This window comes from Protopterus annectens, chromosome 2.part1 (genome assembly GCF_019279795.1).
Source record: "Protopterus annectens isolate FY-2018-M chromosome 2.part1, PAN1.0, whole genome shotgun sequence".
Classification (NCBI taxonomy): domain Eukaryota; kingdom Metazoa; phylum Chordata; order Ceratodontiformes; family Protopteridae; genus Protopterus; species Protopterus annectens.
This window is the reverse complement of record NC_056729.1, coordinates 61655013-61679336: the sequence shown is the minus strand read 5'-3', so window position 1 is coordinate 61679336 and position 24324 is coordinate 61655013. Positions and strand designations below refer to the sequence as shown.

The 24324-nt window shown below is 43.4% G+C and overlaps 1 protein-coding gene across 1 annotated transcript in view; it reads left to right on the top strand.

Moving 5' to 3' along the window:
• Window positions 1–24324, top strand: part of DYNC2I1 (dynein 2 intermediate chain 1) — a 774274-nt gene that overhangs the window by 168180 nt on the left and 581770 nt on the right. The gene's annotated exons all lie outside the window — the stretch shown is intronic.

Here is a 24324-nt window from a genome sequence, read left to right as displayed (position 1 = left end):
GATGACTTACTACCTTTGGGCTCTGTACTTAATTACTTTGATGTCACACACATATATATGTTTTACACTCACAGACACAACATATATATATATATATATATATATATATATATATATATATATATATATATATATAAACACACACACATATATCTCTATATGTCTGTCTAGCTCTCTTTCTATATTTGCATTTATTTGTCTATATATCTTTGCATTATTAAAGTGAAGCTGCAAGGATACTGCAGGTTTCTTATAACAAGGATTGCAGTTCAGTTGTTTGGAAGATTCCAGTGTGGATTTCGCTGGCTTGCTTCCATTAACTGCAAATGGCTGTATAACTTGACCATGCCCTCAAAAAAAAAATGTTCCCCTTAGATACTTAATTTGTTGCTCTGCTTCTGTGGAAGTATCAGCCCCAGTCCTGAACCCCTTTTTTCTCAGTCCTAACTATTGCTTACCCAACTATAGTGACCCATGTTGGGCTACCTTTAAAGTCTGAAACTTCCACATCTAACTCCAAGGAGTATAAGAGACAAGGTATGTATTTGACCATTAATGAGTGGGAAAGTGCAGCTGCAACTTTTTGCTGATTTGCTCACACCAGGAGAGAAGGAAGTAGGTTTTTTTGCAACTGATCTAACATGTCATCAGTAAAAGGAAAAGTGTTATAATTATGTGAAAGATTGCCACTAAAATTCTGCATAGAAGGGGGGGGGTGGAGGTGGCTGGAGATAATTGATGCCACACATGGTGACGTGTGTCCAGTAGCTCTATCCAGTTAGGGCATACACAGAATGCCTTGAGGGGTAATACAGCATATGCGGTGCTGCTGGCTGCTCCACTGTGGGCCTCTTCCCTTTCTCAACCCACCAATAGAGCACAGGGGTACTAAGGAGTAAGTGGAGCTGTAGAAACCGTCCAAGCGAGCAGCTGAAGGTTAGCTGTAGAGTATGCAAAGTGGGCCAACCATTTTTAAAAAAAAAATAGTATGCAAAATGGTCTTTTTGTGACAAGAGTATGAATGTATGTGACACTACTCTGTCCTAGCTAAAAATATCCATTACAGAGCAGGAGATCTTTATACCTGTTTACAAACAATTCTACAAGAAGTGACCTCAGAAAAAGTACAGAGGTATGCCAGGGTATAACCGATGTACAAGTGGTGGTCATACTTCTACTAGTAAGTTCTGATGTTAAGTTGTCAATCTCGCCTTCATTCTTGCTGGATGGGTTCGGAGCCGATCCTCGGCTCCGACTCGGCACGCTCTTAGCTTGAGAACTCCTTTTACCAGCTCGAGGCAACCCTATATCCCATGATGCAAGGCGGGAGTACCTCAGATCTCGTTTGCCGCTATAGCGAAAGAGGTCTCCTTTTTGCCAGCAGAGGTAAGTTAAAATCTTTAGATAGCTTAGTCAGGGATTTATTTCTTCCTTTTCCCCCTTTTTTTAGTGTGTATTACTCTACAGCCCACCCTATTTCCCTTATAGTTAATAACTTTTAAATTCTTGTTATAAGTTTTAAATAGTTTTTCAGTTAGGCCTAGACCCCTTGGCTTAATCCCTACCTGTGTGTCTGTGTGTTTGGGGTTTTAGTTGTGTAATTGTTGGGGGTGTGTGTGTGACTTTTCCTCTAGGACTATGTCCAAGGAAGGCAAGGTCTCAGGCTTCAAGAAGTGTGACCAGTGCTGTCAGAAAATGTCACTGACAGACGGTCACACTTCTTGTGTTTACTGCCTGGGGCCTTTGCACCTGCAGGACTCCTGTGCTTTGTGTCACTCTTTTAGCCAGAGAGTCCTGCAGGAAAGGAGGAATAAATTAATCCTCCGTGGCTTACTTAAGCCAGAAGGTTCTCCCTCTAAAACAGGGTCCAGCAAACCTTCCAAGCCTCCGAAGGTTCAGGCTACAGTGTCTAAGCCTCCTCCGGTGGCTCCGGCTCCATCGGAGCCGATGTTTCTGTTTCGAAAGTAGTGGGGTCGGCTCCGATCGGTTCCGACACCCAATCTACTGTTGCCTTGTCGGCTCCGGCTGGAGCCGACACTTTATCCAGTATCGGAGCCGAGAAACCCTCGGCTCCATCTGGAACTCAGGGGACTTCGGCTCCGATGACTTCGTCCCGAAAGAGATCTCGGTCCCCTTCATTGGAAAGTATCCATTCGGCTCCGAGATCTCCTCTTTTGTCGGAGCGGAGTCATCGGAGCCATTCTTCGAGATCTTCCAGGCTGTCTGACCACGACTTAGAGAGGGTGGTAAGCAGACTGCTGAAGTCTCAGGCACTAGCCCAAATGCTCCATAGCCCGTCTCAACAGACTTCGGCTATTGCCTTACCCCTTGATCTTCCTCCTCCGACTCTCCTCCAGAGTTCAGAGCCGGAGCTTCTCGGGACAGTGACCGTGTCGGCGCCGGGGCCGATACATCCCTCTTCGGCTCCGTCATCCTCCGCTCCGATCTCTTCCATGATACCTTCCTTGGAGGGATCCAGTCGTCGAGTTTCCCTTGTCTGCTCCGAGGGGGCTAGTGGCATCGGACCCTTGTCCGACCCCGCTCTCCCTCTCGGGGCTTTGGCTTTGGTAAGCTCGGCACCGACATCGGCCTCGGAGCCTTCCCTCTCATTGGAGCCTGGAATACCTATTTCTTCGGAACGGGAGTATTCCAGCCTCCCTGGGAGAGGAGCCTTCGAGGTGATGAGGAGTGTCCTGGCTCCTGAGCCAGGTCAACGGTCCATCCCTGTAGCTCCTCCCTCTTCGGTGCCTGTAGACACCTCTTGCCAGCCTCTTGCTCTCAGGCCCAGGGATCCATCGCCCCAGGTTTCCCCATGGGGAATATCTTCCTCTTCCGAGATTTCCCCTGATCCTGCAGGGGAACCTCCTCGGAAGAGGACGTGTAAGAGGAAACACACGGACTCCCGAAGACCTATTAACATCTGATACCGACTTAGATGAGTCGGAGGGTTCCCCACGGTCCCCCTCTGAGGATGTCTCTTTTTCAGACATCCTTGAGCTCCTCAAACAGAGGGGGAATTGGCCCTCCATTGATCCCTCCGAGGATGAGTCGGTATACCTGGAGGCTTTTGGATCCCGACCCTCCACCTCCTGGGTGTCTCCGCCTTCGACCCACTTATGCAGGTAGTGGCTCGAAAGGCGTGGGCAGCTCCAGATTCTGTGGAACCGGTTCCCAGGAGACCATCCAAATTTATTACAGCCCCTGCAGACAAGCAGTTTCTTTCCAAGGGCGTCTCTGTGGATGCTATGGTGGTGGCGGCCACCAAGAAGGAACTTGCGGATCCTTCAGTACCTGTCCATCCTCCTAACAAAGATTCTAGGACCATGGACAGGTATGGAAAGCGGATGTTTTCTTCAGCGAGCTTTGCTATGCGTTCGCTGAATTACCTCTGTCATTTCACCAGGCTTCAAAGAGATATCCTCAAGGAACTAGGTGAAGTGGTCCAGGATCCTTCTGCTGCTGGGGCACAGGATAAGATTGCCTCACAGCTAGCAATCCTGAATTCATTGACCAACTCCTCCATGCGGCTCATATCCTATGCGGCCGATGGAGCGAGCAGGGCCGCAGGCACAGGAGTGGCTCTAAGACGTCAAGCCTGGATGCGGCTTTGTAATTTTGCGGACCCCTTTAAGGCGTCCTTCACCAATACCCCCTTTGACGGTTCGGCACTGTTCGGACCGCAGGTGAAGGAGACCTTGACCAGGTGTGAGCAGGACGGCAAAACTCTTTCTGCCGTTGGAGTCCATTTTTCCACCCCTTCCAGACCCTACCCCAAGGGTCAGAAGGGAGGAAAGATGTGGTTCCGCAAAGCCCAAGGAGCTACGCCGGACACACGTGGGCAGTTTACCCCCAGAGGCAGAGGGGGTAACAATAATAGACGCCGCCCTAGGGGCAGAGGGGGTCCTCAGAACCAGGGCAACAGAGAGTCTCTCTCTGAGAAGCCCTTTCAGCATCCCTGAGGTGTTGCCCGACTGTCCACCAGGCAGTCGGGGGAAGGATTTCGCTGTACCCAATAGCCTGGCGTTCCCTTTCACAAGATTTGTGGGTACAGTCGATAATATCCGAGGGTTACAAAATCCCCTTCGAAAGGTATCCCGTACCTTACCAATCCCTTCCAGACATCTCACCCGGTCAAAGGGATTTGGCAGAACAGGAGGTTACAAAGCTCCTACAAAAAAGAGCTATTCAGAGGGTTCCAGCAGACCAAGTAGGATCCGGCGTCTACTCCAGATTCTTTTTGGTCCCCAAAAGGACGGGAGATTGGAGACCTATACTAGACCTAAGCAATCTAAACAGATTTGTGAAAAAGGCAAGATTCCGGATGGTCACGCTTCAGTCCATTTTGCCCTTTCTGGGCAAGGACAACTGGATGTGCTCGATAGACCTTCAGGACGCGTACTACCACATAAAGATCCACAGGCGCTCCAGAAGGTTTCTCCGCTTTCGGCTAGGGACCAGTCATTATCAATTCAGAGCCCTGCCCTTTGGCCTCACTTCAGCCCCCAGAGTGTTTACCAAATGCATGGCAGTGGTCGCAGCTCACCTGAGACGTCAAGGATTCCAGGTGTTTCCTTATTTGGACGACTGACTCCTCTCCGCCACCTCCAAGCATTAGCTTCTTCAGACCAGAGATTACACTCTGCAGCTTTGCAAAACTTTGGGAATTTCAGTGAATTTCGAAAAATCTTCTCTGCGGCCTTGCCAATCTATCACCTTTATAGGTGCAGAATTAAACATCTTCAAGTTGTCAGCCAGACTAACAGATCAAAGAATCTTGGACATCCAAAAATTCGTTCGAGTGTTATTACAGAACAGCAGAATCAAAGCAAGATTGGTTCTAAAAGTTCTAGGTCTTATGGCTGCGGCCATTGTTCTTCTACCTCTGGCTCGCTTCCACATGCGTCTACTGCAGTGGATGTTATTCACTCAGTGGTCGTTCCACAGTCTTCCGATGAAGCACGAGATCTTAGTCACACAATCGTGCAGAGCTCATCTAAACTGGTGGATGTCTTCCCCTCTACTTCACCAGGGCCGACCTTTTGTTCCCTCTCCTCCGGTTGCCACAGTCACTACGGATGCCTCTCTGATCGGGTGGGGGGGGCATTATCAGGGCAGGATGGTCCACGGGACATGGCATCCCATAGAATACCATCTGCACATAAATGTCCTGGAGATGAGAGTGGTGCTTTTAACGTTGCAAGCCCTCAACGACTTTCTTCCCGCGGGGACTATTGCAGTGCAAATGGACAACATGTCCGTCGTCTGGTACATCAACAAGCAGGGCGGGACCAGGTCCTATCCGTTGTGTCGAGAAGCTCTCAGACTTTGGCAATGGGCAATCTCCTCTCATCGGTTTCTGATAGCAACGCACATCCCCGGCAAGTCCAATCTCTTGGCGGACAGGCTGAGCAGATCCATTCTCATGCCTCACGAGTGGTCTCTCAATCAATCTGTAGTGGACCAGATTTTTCTGAAGTGGGGAACTCCTTGTTGCGATCTTTTTGCTACACCCCAAAACAACAAGTGCCCCGACTTCTTCACACTTTTTCCCCTTCCAGGCCAACCCCTGAGAGACTCTCTAATACAGGATTGGCCCCGGGGACTTCTTTACGCTTTTCCACCTTTTCCTTTGATTCCACAAGTCATTCAGAAAGCCACCGCTTTGAGGGCCAAATTGATTCTCATTGCCCCTTACTGGCCTCGACAAATTTGGTTCCCGACTCTGCATCGTCACCTCCTGGTGCGACCTTGGCATCTGGACCCAGTTCCGGATCTTTTGACCCATCAGTCGGGTCAACGGCACCGGGCCATTCATTCTCTCAACCTCACTGCTTGGTTGCTCCACTTCCTTCCCTAGCCAGGCTTCCTATGATCTCTGACCCTGTCAGAGATATTTTAGTAGCTTCCTTAAAGTCGTCCACCAGAACTGTGTATGCTAGCAAGTGGCGACGTTTTTCCATTTGGGCAAGCTCCAGACACATTGACCCTTTTACTGCTCCTGTGCATTCTGTGCTAGATTTCCTGGCTGAAGTTTTTCAGTCAGGGTCTTCCTCTTCAACGATAAAAGTCCAACTGGCAGCCATTTCCAAATATCATGTGGGATTTCACGATCATAACATTATGTCATATAGGCTATGCAAAGCCTTTCTAAGAGGAGTTTTTCTTCTTAAGCCGCCAATAAAACATCCTCCTCCACAATGGGATCTGAATTTAATGTTGGCATCCTTGATCCTACCACCCTTCGAACCGTCTGCCTCATGTTCCTTAAAGTTATTGACTTGGAAAACTATATTCTTACTGGCGATCACTTCAGCCAGAAGGGTTTCCGAAATTCAAGCTCTCTGTATCCGTTCCCCTTACTTGATTTTTCACAAGGACAGGGTATCCTTAAGAACTAACCCATCTTTTCTTCCTAAAGTTGTTTCTCAAACTAATATCAATCAATCCATTGAACTACCAGTCTTTTCCCAAACTTCTCGAACAGAGCTGAACAAAAGCTTCACTTTTTGGATGTCCATCGTCAACTCAGGTACTATTTGCATAGAACTAAACAGTTCAGGAAATCGGACCAATTATTTGTTTCCTATGCAGAAAACAGGAAAGGTCTTCCAGTTTCTAAGGTGACCTTATCTAGGTGGTTATCTTCCACCATTTCTTATGTGTATTCGCTCAGGGGCAAGCAACTACCTTCTAAACCGAAAGCACATTCAACTAGGAGTCTATCCACTTCTGCAGCCTTTCAGGATAGGCTACCCATTGACACCATTTGTGCAGCAGCTACTTGGGCCACACCTCATACCTTTGTCTCTCATTATAAATTAGATCTGGCCTCCAGAGACAGGGCCAGTTTTGGTTCCACAGTTCTCAAGAGTCTGTTCCATTGAGCCACCCGGGATACAGGTGCTAGGGACGCGGTCCCATCCAGCAAGAATGAAGGCGAGATTGACAACTTAACATTTAGAAGTTATGTACATACCATAACGTTCCATGTTAGTTGTCTTCTCTCGCCTTCTTTCTCCCTCCTTCCCCCTGGCCTGGACAGATCTTGAAAAGTCTCCTCTTCTCAGGTTGTTCTCTCCTGACTCTTAGGTAGGAGAGTCATTTCTTAGGAGTTATTGTTTCCTAGTTGTTCTAGGTTTATCCTTAGCAGGGTGTGTTAGCTACCAAATGAGATCTGAGGTACTCCCGCCTTGCATCATGGGATATAGGGTTGCCTTGAGCTGGTAAAAGGAGTTCTCAAGCTAAGAGCGTGCCGAGTCGGAGCCGAGGATCGGCTCCGAACCCATCCAGCAAGAAAGAAGGCGAGAGAAGACAACTAACATGGAACGTTATGGTATGTACATAACTTCTAATTATTTACCTTGTCATGAACGCATGTTCATTTGTATCGATATAAATGGAGAAAAGTAAAAAATATATTTGGCTGTTGCTGTGTCATGTCCTATGCCATGAAGTCTGTCCCTGAAATGTATGGGCAAGTTTCAAAAAAACTCTTAACAGTGAAGTGATAGTACTTGGGTACACTAAACTGGCTTGACACTCAGTAGTTCACTATTTCCCATTGCATCTTTAAATATGGATGTCCACTGACAGATGTTCCTTACTGACAGGTCTGGCCCCTGATTTAAGCACCAGAATGACTAACCACTCAGACTATTTCAGATGTCTTAGAATTTTATCAGATACTGTAAGTGGTCACTTCCTTATTTTGGGCAGTTGACAGAAAAATGGTTTAGGATGCAGACTGCTACAAAAGGCAAGTATCCTGCCACAAAATGCCAGAGTTTGTTGTAGAAGCTGCATTACAAAGCCGTGAGGCCTGACTCTTAACTGTAAACCATAGATGGTGTCAACGAATACCTTAGCTCATAAGTCGTAACCCATTTAAACAGATTTGATTCTTTGTGGAAGCTTTGAATTAAATCAAAATATTTACAGGATCAACACACTTTTCAAATTTCTTCTGCCAGAATGAGACAAAGCACAGCTGTCTCCTAAATGAATGAGACAAAGCACGGCTCTCTCACTTCATGAATGAGAAAAAGCATAGCTGTCTCACTTCACGAATGAGACACAGCAAGACTCACTTCACAAGTGAGACAAAACATGGCTGTCTCACTCAGTAAATGAGACAAAGCACAGCTGTTTCATTTCACAAATGAGACGAAGCACGGCTGTCTCACTTCACGAATGAGACGAAGCACGGCTGTCTCACTTCACGAATGAGACGAAGCACGGCTGTCTCACTTCACGAATGAGATGAAGCACGGCTGTCTCACTTCACGAATGAGACGAAGCACGGCTGTCTCACTTCACGAATGAGACGAAGCACGGCTGTCTCACTTCACGAATGAGACGAAGCACGGCTGTCTCACTTCACGAATGAGACGCACGGCTGTCTCACTTCACGAATGAGACGAAGCACGGTTGTCTCACTTCACGAATGAGACGAAGCACGGTTGTCTCACTTCACGAATGAGACGAAGCACGGTTGTCTCACTTCACGAATGAGACGAAGCACGGCTATCTCACTTCATGAATGAGACGAAGCACAGCTGTCTCACTTCACGAATGAGACAAAGGATGGCTGTCTCACTTCACGAATGAGACGAAGCACGGCTGTCTCACTTCATGAATGAGACAAAGCACGACTCTTTCACGTTATGAATAAGACAAAGTATGACTCTTTCACTTCACGAGTAAGACAGAGCATGGCTCTCTCTCATTTCACTAGTAATAACCTGTCTTCATTCTAAACATATAGATTAGAAATAAATGCAGCTGTCAGGGAAACATAGGTGTGTCTCTGTACTTAACCTCTTAGTTAAATTGCTTGAAAGAGATGTGCATTCTCAGACTGTTGTTTTCCCTCGTCCAGCATGATCTGCTCACTACTGCCTTTCATGAATTTCATCCCAAAAATGTAATGCAGCCCTTTATGTTACCAACCTGACGTACTTGACAGTGAATGAAAGTAATTGGTATATTACTTGATTCCAACAATGCTTTTGACAACTTCTTAAAGAATGTGTCTCTAGACTCTATGAATAGGGTGGGCCTTCATATGGCTTTCTGTAATTTTGGTTATTCTGAGGAACTATCTAGGGCAGGAAGCTATCAAGCTTGGGAATATGTCTGCATAAGATGGCATGACAGAAACTATTATTCCAGAAGGGCAAACTGAGGGAATTACATTCTAGAAGCCCTTTATTGTGGGGGAAAATGTTCTTTGACCAGGCCATCATAACCTGGTGAATGTTGACCTGGACGCCAACTGTCCCAAATCAAATGGAGGGCTTTTTTGATTTTACTGTACCACCCTACTCCCCTTCCTATTACAGACCCAGCCAAAAACTAAGAGGCAAAAAGCATATTTACCCTCCTAGTAAGGCCCTCAGGCTTCACATGTTTTTTTTTTTCCTCCGTTATTGCAATGATAGTTTAAAGGATGATTTTGCTAGGTCAGTTACAACAGTCCTGACCATGCTTTGCAGCTGCCTATGTATGGGGCAGTTCTCTAAAGTTACTTCAGCTTTGATCACCATCACCAGTAGTGCGTGACCATTGAAAGTCTGAGACCCACAAGTATGATCCTCAGAACATGGGGAAGTACACGAAGTATGAGTTTCTGTTATCCTGGAATATTCCTGTAGTCTAAGGAACAACAGTCTCAGAATTAGTACATATCAGTATTAGGGGTGTGGGGGAGAAGGAAGATGAAGTCCCCTGCAAAAATGCTTTATATTTATAACAGTGAGCTTCAGAATGTTATTGTCACTTGCAGTTTTGTTTTCAAAACATCATAACCTGAAATGTCAGGTCTGGCACTTTTGATAGGACGGCCACCAATGACCATTGTGCTCTGGATGTGGACATATCTTGCCATATCTTGGAGCTCTTAGGTCCTCCTGTAACAAGAGCGGTATTAAGAGACCAGATCATCTCAGTAGAGCTCTTACAGCAGGCCTAGACTTTATTGTTGAAAGGAGCAGTGATCTTCCTCTTTCTGAAGTGTATCAGTGGATTGACCCCCCCTTCTCTTCCTAGTTCTGAAAGGGTGGACAGTCCTTGCCCTATCCTTGAACCTGGATAACTTCACTTAGTGCAGCCATTTTATTTCATTCTGAATGATGACTCACCAAGCAGTATTGCTTCTACTACCACAGGGTGCCAGAATGATATTGTTGGAATAGCCTTTTAAGTGTCCATGGAAATCAGTTGTGATCCATGGAACTGCAGAAGAGCAAATATGAATCAGAGAAATATACACAGAGTCTGAAATTGTGATACATCTCAGTACTTCCCCCTAGCTCAAGGTACAGCAACCTTAGCATTAGTATATTTAAGTAGGAGAAGTGTGGAAGTCGCAGTCCTTCATGTAAGGTGTGGGACAGGGGACTTTAAAAGATGCAATAGAAAGTCTGAATTTCACAATTTTACTGTGTGAGTCACAGTATACTTTTCAAGTATGTTTAATAGTTTTGAAATGGATCCTTGGTAGACATGATGGGCAACTTTTGGCATTTTGTTTGGGGTCCTCCCAGGAGATTTCATCAGTTTGCTTTGTGTAGGCATCACCTTCAGAGGTAAGTGTTAGCACATGGGCTTTGAACACCGACCATTGTATTTAACAAGATGCTGAGTATTGTGACTAAATCCTTGCAAGAAAAATGTGTCCATGTCTTCCACTACCTGGGTGACTGGTTCCTCATAAGCTTGTATAGCAACAACCTGGAAGTGTCATTACAGTCAGTGTTTGATGGTTGCTTTCCCTAGCAATTAGCATTATCTGGGAGAATTCCTGTCTGATCATTTTTTAGAGGTCTGCCTTTCTAGGTTCAGATCTGAACAGTCTTCAGTGCTGGTAATTCCTGCCTGCCCTTCAGAAGGGCCAAAAACAAAAAAGTCATGACTCTATTGGTCTGGCTGAGAACATCAAATAGAGTACATGCTCCGACTCAAATGGGACTTCTGACATTGATGACTAAGAGTATCTTTGTGATGCCACTTGCAATACTGGATATACAGGCATTGCAGTTGACAGTAATGTGCCAGTGACTACAGTGCCACCATGCAGTATGAATCATCACTTGGTGTTGCACCACTTTCTTCGAGCCCTGGAATTATGGACTGCTCCTAATCAGTCTCTTGGTTGGGTTCCCATTGCTGTGTGCTGGCTGTGTGGGGCACTCACCTTATTTTTCAGAGAGTTTAATGGTCATAGTCTTTAATTCCAGAAGAGGGAACTCAATATCAGTCATGTGAAGTTGTGAACAATCTTCCTGGCTCTGAAGGCCTTAGAGAAAAAGCTCCTTCTGGGTCTGCTCCTTGTTTTATCAGACATTCAATCCATCTTATGGTATCTCAGCAAGCAAGGGGATATGTTTGTACCCTTGTGTATAGACAAAGCAGTGCACATCTGGCATTCAGTCATACAGATGTATCATGGTCTTAGTGATTAACATCTCTGGGGAATTAAACAAGCTGGCCCACTCTCCGAGCTGGTGTACCAGTCCTTTTCTGGCGTAGCATATTCAGAGGCCCTGTCTAGTTTGGATCTTCCAGAAATGGAGCAGCTTAGAGATCAACCCATTTGCCACAATGAAAGTTGTGGTATTCCCATTATTTTTCTTTATGCACCATAGTAAAAGTAAGGCCCCAGGGGCTGAATTCTCTTCTGATGGCACCAAGGTTACTTGTGTGTCTACCTGCCATTCCTGCTAATCCAGTGACTCATCAGAAAGTTCAGGGAAGAAAGAACAGAGATAATTATTGTCACCTCATGATATCTACGGAGGGTTTGGTTTTTTGGCTTTATGTCCTTAGTAATACAGAAAAGTTCCCCAGTCATAGCCATAGATTTCTCCCATGCTTGGTGTGACAGTCAGCTCTGCCTCAGGGCTTGGTTCTGTGTAGACACATAGATCTCATAAAATTTTCTGGAAGGCATTTCAAAAGTGACTGAGGTTATGTTTAAGCCTATAACCAGCAGGCTTATGCATTAAAGTGGAAAAAGTTCTGCATTTTGGTGAAGAAATACCTTGTATAGCCTACTTGCTAAGCTTGCTGAGGATAGTGATCTACCTCAAATGCATGTGCAGTTTAGGCCTCAGTTACTCCATAGGCAGGGCTTGTATTTAGCGATTTCTTTCCATCACAGCTCAGTGGAGGACAAGATTGTGGCCTAGTAATGGGTGGAGATGGGAGCACTGTGCAGCTCTGTCCTCCAATAAAAATCCTCTCAACTCTTTGGATTCTGAGCTTCATGACTGACAAACTCTTTTCTCCCATTAACATCTGCTGCTTTAGCAGTGTTAAAGTTTGTTTCTTGGAAGATGCACTTTCTGTTGGACAGCAGTACTTTCCTGCAGGATCATGAAGATGCATGCTGCCATATGCAAGGAACCATATTTAATCTTTCACAAAGATGGCATGTCCCTTAGGACTGACTCCTGAATGTGGGTTTTGAACTGTCCTTGAACTAGTCCATTCATCTCCATGTTTTGTTTGCCAGGGCAGACACCTGGACAGGAGAAGGTCTTCTGATCTGAGATGTGCACCATAAGTTCAGATGTTACTTGAATCAGAAGCATCTGTTTTGGAAGGCAGAACAACTGTTTTTCTCCTTCACTTTGGAAAACAAAAATCTCATATTTGCCAATAAAATAAATAGATAAATAAATAAAACCTTTCCTATTGCATTGTTAGTTGCATCATCTTTTGCCATCAGGTTTTAAGTTGCCCTTTGAAAAATCACAAAACAACAACTGTAGGTGGAATAAGATTAACAACATTTATTATTAAAGTAATGCATTACGTTTTCAAACAATAGCTGTTCAGCAGACTTACCATTAGTTTATCAAATAAACCAGTTTAAATTGCAGACTATTCATTAGTGAATCAGTTATGATATTCTGTAGTCACTTAATTTTATAAACATATCTACAATTTAAAAAGTTTTATTTGCATAACTCTTATATTTATAGTTAGCTGTCATACTTATACTAGTTTTGATATTTATTGGTTCATTAATACTATAACTGTTCTTGTAGTGTAATCTTATTTGCTATTTGATTTTTTCATAAGTAGTACAGTTCCATGGTCTCTTTGAGAACCTAATAAATTGAGGAAAATGTTAGTTTTTTTTTTTTCAAAAGGATAATACAAGAAAAGCTGTATTAAATCTATATCTAAGTAAACAGTATTGTTATTGTTTACAGTATAGTTTGTTTATCTTTTACTTGGCTTTTCAACAATGGATTTGTTCTATAAATCGGAACATTGACTGGCTATTATTTAAACTGAAAGGTTTGTTTTCGACCCAGGAGTTTGTCAGTAAACTACAAGGGATTTTCCATAAGTCTAATAAAGAAAATAAATTTCTTAAAAAGAGAAAGCACAAAAAAATCCTGAGAGATTTGAAGGACTACAGTGTTAAGAATCCTGAGATAGGGGATAATGGGAAGAATACATTTAGTTCTAAGTTTGGCAATGATGTCAGTGTAGGCATTTTTTGATGAGAGGTCAGGTAACCAGTGGGACACGCCAGCCATCACACTTTTTAGTTTCATCATGGCACAAGAATTAACAGAGAGGTTTTGGTGGAAAAACAGGCAGTGAAAAAATGGGAGTTATATGGGGCATCAGCCATGGCAAAGAAATAATTAGTATCAGGATTTCCATCAAGAAAGCCACCAATGGAATCTTGACAACTCAGGAGGCAGAGAGTTTTTCACAGCTGAACAAGGTCAGTTCTTCCTTTACAATTGAGCTGATAAGGTTGGTGGAGATGTACGACCCTGTACATTACAGAAGGTGAATAGCAAATGGCTTTTATGAAGTGTTTTCAAAGTTTTCAGTTTATTGAGTCCTGTTTGTAGTGTAGAACAAAATATCATCATTCAGAAAGTATTAGGTTTTGTTCCCTCTAGAAGGGACTCAGTGATGGATTCAGTTAATTCTCCTGATGAAAATTTTGATATAATTAGTTTGGTCTTGTTTTGTGACACTGGTTGTAGTCTATCAAAAAGCAGTGGTTTGTGTAAGCCTAGTGCTTTCATTCTACGCACTTTGGACATTGTCAACAGCTTCACGAATATGTGTGAAAAGGAAATTAGAGAAGTTGTGGCAAACTGTCAAACACAGGTTTTTTAACTTGTCTAAATTTGAAAGAGAAGCAATGATTTTTTTCAGGGATAATAAAGAGCTGTTTGTGATAAAGGCAGATAAGGGAGGCTTGTTGCAATGAACACTTTTGACAATGAGACCAGTAGGCACATTTTGTTGAATCATTCTAAAGTGTACAAAATAGTTAAAATACAAGACATTTTTTCTGTTTAGAATGACATTGATAAGTGTGTTAAATACACATTGGCTGAAGGGTTGATAGGTTAAGACTTGGCTAAGTATCTCAAAGTGGATAAACACAGAATTCCTGTTTTGTTTGGGATTCCCAAAATCCATAAATCACTGAGCATCCCATTCCTTTAGACCCAAAGCATCTGCAGCTGGTTCAAGACAGAGACCTTTATGGTTTTTATTGAACAGATGGTTAAGTTTGTGGTCAAGAGTATTCTGTCTTATATTAATGATTCTGTCAATTTTTTATCTAAATTGAGAGGCTGTCCAGCTTTGGGAGATGATGTTTTAGTGACTGATGATATTTCTCGTTTATATATAGTTATACTCCTTGATTTAGGGATTTTATGAGTCAAAGGTTTTGGCTGACAAATTGTCAGGTAGTTTGGCCTGTGTCATTTGTAAATTTTTAAGGACTGTGTTGACTAACATTTTTTTCTTATTTAATTCTACTTGTTATAAACAGGTGATTGGGGTGGCCATGGGAGCAGCCATAGCACTCAGTTATGCCAGCTTGGTATTAGCTCAGTGGGGATTTTTAAAGTTTATCCACATCCTTTGTTTAGATATGTGGAACATTATGTATGCTTTACTGAAAATGTATCTGTTGTGTTGTGTGAAGTGGTACGATTGATCATTTAAACAAATTTTAAGAATTTTGCAGAACTTGACTGAAGTTTTAAAATTTGATTTTAACAAGGGAGAGACTTCTATTTTATTTTTAAATTTAAAAATGTTTAAAGATCTTACTAGTGAATTTTTGCAGCACTATTTTTAGAAAAGAAGTTGCAAGTAATGCATATCTTGACTTCTCTAGTATATACCCATGCCATGTTAAGAAAAATATAGTCAAAGGTCATCTGATGTTAGTGGGTTAACCAGTAAAGATAAGACCTTTGTTAAAGAGATGGGGTCTACAAAAGAATGTTTGTGACTAGAAGTTATCCATAAAATTTAATTGATCAGTGTATGGAGGAAGTTATACAGGGTAGGAAAACCAAGTTAGCACCGTTTTTGGAGATCCCAGAGCAAGAGGCTATTGACACATCTATGAATGAGATGTGTGAATACACAAAACCTAGTGTAATATTAATATTTAGCTTGGATACAGCAGCAATTAAAGGGGTCATTTAAAAGCTAGGATATTTTATTTGCTAATACACAGGTACATGGAATTGTTGGTGAGGCACCAAGATTTATTGATAAAAGGAATTTTCTGTCAAGAATATAATTTGAGATGCATAAATCAGTAGTTTCATCTGAAAAAGACTTTGAGTATCTGTGCTTGGAGTGGGTGCAACAAATGTAGATTTTTGACAAATACACCCTCATTTTTTTGTTCAAACACATGGAGAGCATATCAGGCCACCGGATACTTTGATTGTAAATCAGTAAATTTAATTTATGTATCATCTTGTATGGTATGGAATGCATTTTATGTAGGGTGCACCAAAAGGACTTTGGGGTGGAGAATTTATGAACATAATTATGTTATACTGAAACATAATGAAAAAAAAATCATTGAATAAATATTTAGAGAAATATCGGAATTATAAAAAATTCATTTTTTATGTTTTGGAAGGTATCTTACAAGATCCTAAGATGCCTTCTTCTGAAGATGAACTTAATTCAAGGGAGTATCATTGGTAGGTTTTAATGATTGCAGCTGTATATCCAGGTCTCAGTGATCATTTGAATTTTCAGGTGGTGCTTCAAAAGAGGAGGTTGAGACATTAATCAATGTCTAATTGGGTTGTGTTTTATTTTAACATCATATAAACAAGAGAGATGATTGTGTTTATATTCAGTCTGAGGAAGTGTTATGGAGATGAAAGTGTTAAATGTGATCTATGTGATTTTCGGTGAATAAACAGTTTCTTTGAAGGCGGCTTTTCTTTTTGGTATGTTTGCTTTCAAGCAAAATTTTGTTTTTCCCAAAGAACCTATTACTTACATTTTTATTTTATTTTTTTTTTAATTTTACATAAGTGGAGTTTTTTTTCTTTTTAAAATATAATTTGTGAAAAAATGTGTTAAAAGATAAAACTGCTTTCCAACTGTGGAAATGTACTGCAGTTTAAAAGATAAACTAAACCTTTCTTCACAAATTTGTATTTTGTTACAAAATGTAATGATTCTTGGAGATGTTGAGATAATTTAAAGGTTATTTCCTTGTTTGGACTGTGGCTTACCGAATTGTATTTTAGGTCCTTTTAGTCCCAGTGCCTGTTGATGGTCAAGCCTTCCCCTATTGGACTTGAGCGCATTCAATCTCTTGTGGTGAGGTTGTGGTGGGTTTCCCCGAGAGCCATCCAGAGAAGCCATCATGCAGGCTACCATGATGGTTGCTTGTATGTGGTCAGGAAAGCTTTTATAGTGACCCTAACTCTTCTCCTTGGTGGAAGGGTGAGCAATCCATCTTACTGTAGAGGCCCACAGTGCTTTCCCCATTCAGATAAACACTTCTGTGTATGACAGTGAAGGCTGTTACCTGTTGATGGCTAGATGAGCCAAATTCCTACCCTCTCAACCACACTTTTACCACCCCTCCTGTGGATGTATGTGCCAGGGCACAGTCAGCTCTGCTCTGCCCTCCCTCCAGGTGGGTATACCCATCTTCCCCTGCCAGCTCCATCTAATACCAAAGCCACTAATTGAACTCTGATTGCCTGGGTCATTATCATGACTTTATCTCTCTATACTAATAGCACTTGTGTGACTTGCTGAAGCTTACTCTTCCCTCTTGAACATGCCAGTGTGAAAATAGATATATTTTAAAATTCAGCTTAAAGACCCAGAAAATATGTTTGGGGACTTATAAATAGAGGGACTGACTGTTTTTCAGAAAATTAAATAAATTACTGCTTTGCCATTTGGAGAATACTGTTGGAGGCAGAGCTCAAACTATGTCTGTCTACCTATCATGGTTCTGAACATTTAATTTTGGACTTAAAATTTAGAAACAGTCAGAACAAAGGATATTAGCAAAATGCAGATAGTTTTCAGTTCAGATGTTAGATTTTTATAAGCAATTTCTGAGTTTCAATTCCTTGTACAGTTTCTGTACTGTGTACATGTATTTGTAAAGAAAATGTTTAACTTATTTATTTCAAGTAAATAATTTTATTATTAAGGTTTGAATATCTTTAGTTAATGTTTTACTTGTCAGGCTAAGGAATTGTGTATTTAAATACATCTGTGCTATCCGTTCTGTGAAGGACTGATGTTCTTTGTATTTCACTGTTGCAGTCATCACATTTGGGTTATCCCTGCCAGGGTAGCACTCAGTCGGCCTGAATACCAGAGGCTTAATATTTCTGCGTTGGTTGCTGTCACTCCAGAACTGATGTCAGGTCATCAGTGGTATAAAGTCAGGCAGCTGACATCATTACATCAGTCTTTCTTGCCGAGGAGCCTGAAGCAGAAGCAGTTTGCACGACTGCCGGTCGGCCACTACCTGAGTTTTTCATTTCCGAATTGAAGTTGTAGTCTTCTAAAGCTAAGTACCTCATTGGGGATCTTTTTTTCTTGGTCTAACTGATGTCAGAAAAAGTTAACAAGTGTTTCGACTGTGGAAAACAAATACCACACCGAGACTTTCATTCTTACTGCGTCACTTATTTAGGCCCAGACCACGATGTCCCCCGCTGTTACTTTTGTGCTTTGTTCAAGGCCAGAACTATTTGCCATCGGGCCCTTATTGTAGCTAGATATTTTCGCTCTCAGTCCTCAAATTTTGATGTGGCTTTGGTAAGCTATCCGACAACAGATCTTCTGAAAAAAGTAAGGAAAAAGACAGAGACAGACTGCACAGGTCCAAGACGGCCGACGCTTCCGTTAAGCTAGTCGTCAGTACTCCGGTCCTCAGTGAGGGCACTTTCGCAGCCCCTGATGCCTGCTTTTGTGGATTCGCTGGCCACTACCAAGACCCTTTCGGAGTCCGGTATGCCACAAGACTCTTCTTCGACTAAGGATCCTGCGGATGTCTCTACCTTGGATGGGTCCGGAGCCACTGAGCAGGCACCGGCATCCGAGGAATTACTTCACACTACCGATACTCGACACAGACTGACAACTTCTTTCGTATCTACAGTTCTTTTAAAAAGAACCGAGTTTCTAAGGCACAGGGTATGAACCACACCCAAAATAACGATGACCTAAGCTCAGGCACCTGCTTCCTTGCCTCAGTCTCAAATGCTTAAAATGGTGGACAACCTTATAATGCTTATCAGGGGAAGCCAGGCTACCCCTTCCAGAAGAAAAAGAGACTTGTCCCCAGTACTTTTATCTGAACAGGAGTCTGATGACTCTGATGCATCTGAATATGAAGACATGCAACCCCTCTCTGCTTATGAGGATTCTGATGCAGAGGAATCCATCTATTCAGCCTCTCCACCCAAGGACTTTTCCTTTGGGGAAACCCTACATACTTTAAGGGAGCATTTCCAATGGGAATGTCAAGACTATCCTCAGTCAAAAAAGAGACTCGGGGAATTCTTAGATCTTCCACAGCACAGACCTCTGGCCATTCCTCCTGTCCTGGATGTTGTGGATGGTGTTTTTATAGAATCCAGTCTGACCCCTGACACCCTCCCTCCTGCTCCCAGGAAACCTGACAGGTACTATAGAGTCCCTGACTCTCACAAATTTCTTTTCAAAAATCCTGCTGCTGACCCCGAGATCATTTCTCAAGGACCTAAAGGGTTCAAAGCAACTTAACCCCCTCAGATAGGGATTCCCGAGCATTAGACAGATGGGGTAAAAAAGTATACACCTCTGCTACTCTTGCTGTTAGAGGATTAAGTTGTTAGTTCCATGTGATGAAATATCAGCAACATACAATGGAACTCCTCAAACAAAAAATGTCTTCTTTCCCTGCTTTTGCAGAAAATAAAGAGTTACAAGAGTTAATGCATTCTGCAAGTCAAGTAACTAAGTACACCTTACATTGTGGTTTTGATGCCTTAGAAGCATCTTGCAGGGCAGCAGTCACTGGTTCTGTCCTTAGAAGGCATGCTTGGCTTAAGGAACAGACCTTGCCAGACCATGTCAAATCCAAATTATTGGAGCACCCTTGTACAAAGACAACTTATTTGGCACCAAGGCAGAAGAGATCTTAAAAAAGATGGAAGAAAAAGCTAAATCTATGCAGACAGTTAAAGACTTCTTACAGGTCCAGCCACCGAGGTTCAGTAGGCATTGCCCTTCCAAGCATTGGTCCTTTCCTGCCTCCACTAGGTCATCTCAGCCTAGACCCAGGGGAAGCAGGCCCCCCAGACAACAGCCCCAGGGAATGCAGAGATATAAGCAATGGAGTTCCTCCTCTTCAAAATCAGGGAGTGCAAAGCCACCCCCTTATGGTAAGAACTCACAATGACTTTACACTTCCACCCTCTCCCTCTGTTTACCTGCTCTTGCTCCTTGGAGGAAAACTCTCCTTCCACGCAAGCAACTGGGCCTCCATTACCAATGACCACTGGGTCCTCAACATAGTGTCCCAGGGATACAAATTTTATTTCCACACTCTGCCAACCCCAAAAGGGTTCCCAGATCTTCCCCCAAACCAGTGGGCAGAGGCCAAAAAGCAAGTTCTTTCCCTGCTCTCTATGAGGGCAATAGAGCATGTTCCGGCAGCACAGATAGGCCAAGTGTTCTACTCCAGACTCTTCCTGGTACCCAGAAAAGAGTGTACATGGCGCATCATCCTCAATCTATCCATTCTAAACACCTTTCTGGTGATACCAAAATTCAAAATGCTCATCCTCCAGCAGCTTCTACCTATGCTTTCCAAAGGATGCTTGGTTAGCCACCCTGGACCTAAAAGAGGCCTAATTACACATTCCAGTCAGGGAATCATGCAGGAAATACTTACATTTCAGGGCAGGATCACTGCACATTCAGTTTTCTGCACTTCCCTTTGGCTTATCCACTGCTCCCAGAGTTTTCACAAAATGTCTCGCTCCCATCATTGCTTTTTGCAGACAAAGAAATATTAAAATTTGCCCATACTTAGATGACTGTCTGTTTTAGGCAGACAGTCAGGAAACGCTGCTAAAGCACCTGACCTTTGTAAAGGAACTACTGACCTCCCAGGGGTATACTATCGATGAAACAAAATCCAAACTAGTACTCACACAAAAAATTGTATTCCTGTGAGCAAGCCTGGACACAGCATCCAGATGGCATTCCTTACACCAGAAAAACAATCCTACCTGACAGCCTACTTCTCTCAACTAGCCACCAGGACCCAGTTATCTGCAAAGAATATCCTGCAAGCTCTAAGGTTCATGGCTTCTTGCATTCTACTCATTCCATATGCCAGACTGCATATGAGGAAACTACAAGGGTACCTAAAAGCCTTTGGTGTCAGCACTCTCAAGACCTGGAAACTCTTATACCAGTGATACCTTGACTAAGGAAAGATTTTTCTTGGTGGGCAGCAGCATGCTACCACAACATGGGACTTCCCTTCTCACAACCCCAAGCCACCGAGACCCTCACCACAGATGCATCAGACTATGCCTGGGTTGCACACCTGGATGGCAGGTGCATTCAGGGCTGATGGAGCCAAATCAAATACATCTGCACATCAACCAAAAAGAGATGTTAGCTGTTCAGCACGCACTGACAGCTTTCAGACCCCTACTCTCTCCGAGGCCTCTACTGATCAAAACAGGCAGTGCCACGGTGATGTGGTATATCAACAAGCAGGGAGGGACTCACTCTTATCCTCTGAGCAGGCTCGCCATGACCGTTTGGCACACAGCCTCAGCCATGCAACTACACCTGTTTGTACAATTCCTGCCAGGCTCTGTAAACTCTCTGGCAGACAACTTAAGCAGAAACCTGCTAGACCCACATGAGTGGCAGCTAGACCAAAGAACCTTCACCCTTGTAACCCAGAAATGGGGGATCCTGAAGGTCGACCTCTTTGCCTCCCACTCCAGTCATCAGCTCAGCAAATTCTGCACCAGGGAACCTCACAACAAGGCCTGGAAAGTGGATGCTGTATCCTTCCAGTGGGTAAACCTCTTGGTCTATGCATTTCCCCCACTACCACTCATTTAATGGATACTGCTCATAATAAGGGAAGAAAAACCGAGGACAATCCTGATTGCCCCAGACTGACCACGCCAGCACTGGTACCCACTGCTGCTTAGCCTGTCACCCCTGCCACCATGGCATCTACCTCAGATCCCAACACTCCTGACCCAGAAGAATGGAGAATTCATGCATCCCCAATTGCAGACCTTCAATCTGGCAGCCTGGCTTATTCCCTGACCTCTCCTCAAGCTGCCAGTCTAAGCAAACAAGTTCTAGATGTTATATGTGAGGCCAAACGCCCCATCACTAGAAAGTCTTATGCTGACAAGTGGAAAAGGTTTTGCACCTGGATCCAGGCTAAGGGAGCTGGAATGGCACAGCCCTCCCTACCTCTCATCCTGGATTACCTGGCAGACCTACTACACAGGGGTCTATCCTTCTCTTCTGTTAAAATTCATGCCTCTGCCATCTCTGCTCATTTTAGCACAGAGCCACCTCTTTTCTCACACCCTCTCATCAAACAGTTCCTAAGAGGGGGTAACAACATGAGGCCACCTAGAAGAGCTCTTACCCCAGCTTGGGACCTAAACTTTTTGTTAGAAAAGCTCACCCTGCCCCCATTTGAACCTGCAGCATCAGCAGAGTTAAAATTTCTCTCTTGGAAGACAGCCTTGCTTCTGGCCATCACTTCAGCTAAAAGAGTATCTGAGCTACAAGCACTTATGTCTGTAGAGCCCTTCATAATTTTCATTGATGACAGGGTCTCCCTCAGGACTAGCCCATCCTTCATGCCAAAAGTGGTGTCCAGTGTGGCTCTCAACCAATCCATTCATTTGCCCACCTTTTTCTCTAACTCACAAAACAAGGGGGAAAGGATTCTGCACTCTCTAGATGTGCACAAGCAGCTCAGATTCTACCTAGACAAGACTAAATCTTTTAGAAAAAATGATTAATTGCTAGTCAGCTTCGCTGAAGGAGCAGAGGGCAAGGCCATATCCAAACAACAATTTCCAAATGTATAGCACACTGCATCCATTTCTGCTTCAAACAGCATGGGAAACCTCCCCTCAAGGGGGTCAGGACACATTCCACCAGAGCAACCTCCACCTGTGCAGCTTTCCTCAGAGGGGTCCCCAGTAGGGACATCCTAGAGGCTGCAACATGGACATCTGTTCATACCTTCACCAAGCATTACCACCTGCCTATCTTCTCCAAATCCAGGGCAGGCTTTGCCACCGCAGGCTTGCAGAGCATCCTAGCCAGCCCCCAGTCTTCTTGACTGCCTCCACCCTTTTCTTCAGCTTTGGGAATCAACCCAAATGTGATGACTGCAATAGTGAAACATGAAGAACATAGTAAGTTGTGTACACTTACCATAAATGTAGATGTTTGAGTGTATTCACTGTTGCAGTCCTGGTTTCCCTCCCCTTTCTCTCTCTCTCTCTCCTACAAGGAATTTTTTTTTTTTTACTTTACTGGTGGTGTGGTTCCCTTCCAACATAGCTCTCCCCTATTAGGGGTTCCTGACAGGGCAAGAAAAACTGATGGAATAGTGTCGGCTGCCTGATTTTATACCACTGATGACCTGAAGTCAGTCCTGGAATGACAGCAACCGACGCAGAAATACTAAGCTTCTGGTATTCGGGCCAACTGAGGGCTACCCTGGCAGGGATAACCCAAATGTGATGAGTGCAACAGTGCACTCGAACATCTACATTTATGGTAAGTGCACACAACTGTACTTTGCTAATTTCTACAATTTAAATGTTGGCTTATTTTAAGGGTAAACAATGAAGTATAGGTTCATAGGTGTATACCAGGCTAATGACTGCTAGGGCCTTTATAAGTCTAGCTGTGCAACCCAAATATGGCCTGCATGTTATATGTTTTAGATGTTTATATAAGGGGTGATTATTAGTTATGACATGGTTTACTAACTGCCTCTGCCCATCAGAGACATAGGTACCACACCAGGGTGAATTTTCAATTTCCTGTCTAGTGGTCCAAGTTATACTTAAATAGGGTTAGGGAAGGACTTTGTTTCACATGGATGTGAAGCCTATTCAAGAGAATGGTAATTCACTTATAGGTTTATAGGTGTTTACTAGGCTAATGACCACAAGGGCCTTTTTAAGACTAGCCATGCATCCCAAATTTCTGATGAGTTCTGATACCCTTGATAATTGTAAGCATGGGCCTGGGAGATGAATCATTTACAGGTTACCTGTATGCATCAGAGACATAGGTGCCAGACCAGGGATGAATTTCCAGTTTCCCATCCAATTGTCCAAGTTGCACTTGAATTGGTTTAGGGAGGAAATCTGCTTTACATGGATGGAGAGCCTGTTCCATAGACAGGGTAGTCTCTGTGATACATACCTATCTCTCCAACAGGTCCTATTTATATCACAGGCAAAGTTTAAGTCTTTAGAATGGGTAATTCTGGTACTGTTTGTTTTGTGGATATGCAGGAGGTCCATCAGAGTGGGGTCTGACAATGCCATGTATGCCAGGCATAGATCTCCCCTCAAAAGCCTGTAGGAGATAGAATACAGGGATAGGGCCTTGAGGCAGTCTGCATAGGACATATTACTTATGCCCTGTATTTTTTTAGTGAGAAGCCTCTGTGGATGTTGTGGTTGTTGGATATGCCTGGTTAGGTACATACCAAAGGGGGCATTGTACTCAATGATAGGTCTGATGAATGCCGAATACAGGGGAACAATGACTTCCTTGGACTTAGATGCTGTACCTTTGTTTATAAGTTGTGCAGTATGGAATGATTTCCTTACCACTGTAGACACATGATGATCAAAAGGTAGATTACTATCTGTGTGTGTGTCCCTAAGTCCCTGACTACTTGGTCAATTCTAAGTGGTGTGTTGTCAATGTGATAGTTACCAGGGATGGATGACTTCCCAA